Consider the following 2,253-nt stretch of genomic DNA (forward strand, 5'->3'; position numbering starts at 1 on the left):
TAGCCGATTCTTCTTCTTCTCGTATTCCTTTCTTCTGTGCGATGTTGTCTTTATTGATTGATTTTTCTGTCGAACCGTGTTGTTACAGTTGCGTGTTGCGTGTTGTTGTGTTCTTCGTGAGTGTGAGATGAAGATTGCAGAAATGCTGAGGTATAGCTCCACCTCTATGAAACTTCAATGTGAAGATTCAAAGGGTATGTCGAAGGAGCTCTTGGTGTAGGTTTTGACGATTGCCGAGTGTGAGAGAATTGAAGAGTGTGTGAAGGTTGTGAAGATGATGGAGGAGGAGAGATAGGATGAAGATGATGATTGAAAATGGTGGAGTGAAGAGAGTGAAGATGAATGAAGAATCGTGGGAAGGTTGAGAAGAAGATGAAGAATGTTGAAGAGTGAAGCAGAGAAGTGGTGGAGGATTGGTGAAAATGGTGGAGGAAACTGAAAAATGGTGGAGCTGTTGAATATATAGGTTGATGGAGGGAAGAGAAGTTAGTTATAGAGTGAAGAGATCTCAGCCCTTGATTGAGTAGGTTTGTTACACAATGGATGGAGAGGATTGAATCTGTTTCAGAGGTAAAAATCTATTCCCTGCATTCTCTTTTCTTGTTAACTGAATGGTTATAGTTAGTTATATCAGTTAGTATTCTGTTAGAAGTTATAACTGAATAGGTTAAAGAAGTTATTGTGTTAGGAAAGTTAGTTAGGTTTTGTAATGACAGTTATGAGTGTTAGTAAATCTGTTAGGAGTGTGTATGGATTCTATTGAAATTGCGAAACTGTTGAGCTTGTGGATTGCATGGTAGTGAACTTGCTCCATTTATTTGTTAGGTTTTTTTTTTAGGATTGATAAACCTGCTGAAGTGTCATAAATACTCTGACTTTGTACTGAACTGCTTATTTGTTGCCGAACCGATGTGCTTTTCCCATTTGAATTCTAGGTTCTTTTGTTTTGGCTTTTGATTTCTCATGGCAAGGGCTTTGGTTGTAGGATAGGATATATGCTGATTCTGTTTTGTTATGCAGGGCTGTTTCGACTGAAAATGGTGTAGGGACTGTTTTCTTTTTGAACTGTATGGATGTGAACATTTGGACCTCTATTTCCTTTTTTGTTGAAATGTGCAGAATGCAGTATGAACTAATGTGGAATGGATTTGGTTTTCAATGTGCAGGTTTAGACTTAGCGGGATAGAAGAGCCTTGAGCCTTACACTTGAAGCATGGTTGAAAGTTGGAAGACACGTGGCTTGGAACTTGAAGAAAAGATATGTAATACGGAATCAAAGAGGCCAACACAAAATCGATGGGAGTTTAGGATTGGAGACAGTAGGCTAAGGGCACATTTTGTGTAGTTTGTCTTGATGGTGTAATATTTGGAAATGTTTATATTGGAAATGGCCTTGTACTGAAATAGATTTGAAACCCAAAATATGTAATAGTTTATCTTGTAATTGGAATAAAACTTTGAAATGTGTTGAATTTGTAATGCAAGGCGATCTTTCTCAAACATGACGTTTGGACATGTATTTTCCTTCTTCCAAAATTCAAATTGTCCTTTGTTCTTTAGAACCTTGAATGAGTATCAACAAATATGATGAAAACCATAAGTCTTAGGAAGAACTGTGCTTGAAAAGTCATCCTCCCATGATTGACTTTGATAAAAAAGTAACAATTCTATCAAGTATCTTCTAGCTTGAAATGATTCATAAGTTCCTTCAATTTTCCAATCTTTCTCTTAAATATGTCTTGTAGTCCTAATAATCAGATAATTCATTCTTCAACGAGACTTACATGAATTAGGCCTTACCTAATGATGAAAACCTTTAATCCATAGGAACAGCCATAAACTCTCTAAGTCCCAGTTCGAAGCACAGAGGAGAGCCAAATGAATAAGTTTTATTTGATATGTACACCTCAAGATCAATATGAAGCCTTAATAATTCAAAATCTTTCATCCCAATACCAAGTTATTGATTAATGATGAATGACGAGTTAGATGACCTAATGGAGATTATGGGATGCATAAGCCAATTAGCAGTAAAATTAGATGGGCAAATTTTGGGGTGCAACAGCTGCCCCTATTTAATCGTCTTAAACCTGAAGGTGAGATTGGCGCTAGCCTTTCGAGCATTCGAGGTAGAAGAAGATTAAATACTAAGTGAACCTGAAAATTTGCCTGATGAGATATGATCCACTGGAGAAAAGAATGGTGTCAAATCCACTGAGGAAAATCGTATCAATTCTGGATTGATCGAATTAA

The 2,253-nt window shown here is 36.8% G+C and overlaps 1 long non-coding RNA gene across 1 annotated transcript; it reads left to right on the forward strand.

Moving 5' to 3' along the window:
- The first annotated feature begins 430 nt into the window (after positions 1 to 430).
- LOC131599870 (uncharacterized) lies at positions 431 to 1,461 on the forward strand. Its single transcript, XR_009282939.1, has 3 exons — positions 431 to 570; positions 1,021 to 1,067; positions 1,167 to 1,461. It is a non-coding gene; the product is annotated as an uncharacterized LOC131599870 (long non-coding RNA).
- Positions 1,462 to 2,253: the final 792 nt, after the last annotated feature.

Source organism: Vicia villosa, linkage group LG4 (assembly GCF_029867415.1).
Source record: "Vicia villosa cultivar HV-30 ecotype Madison, WI linkage group LG4, Vvil1.0, whole genome shotgun sequence".
Taxonomy (NCBI): Eukaryota; Viridiplantae; Streptophyta; class Magnoliopsida; order Fabales; family Fabaceae; genus Vicia; species Vicia villosa.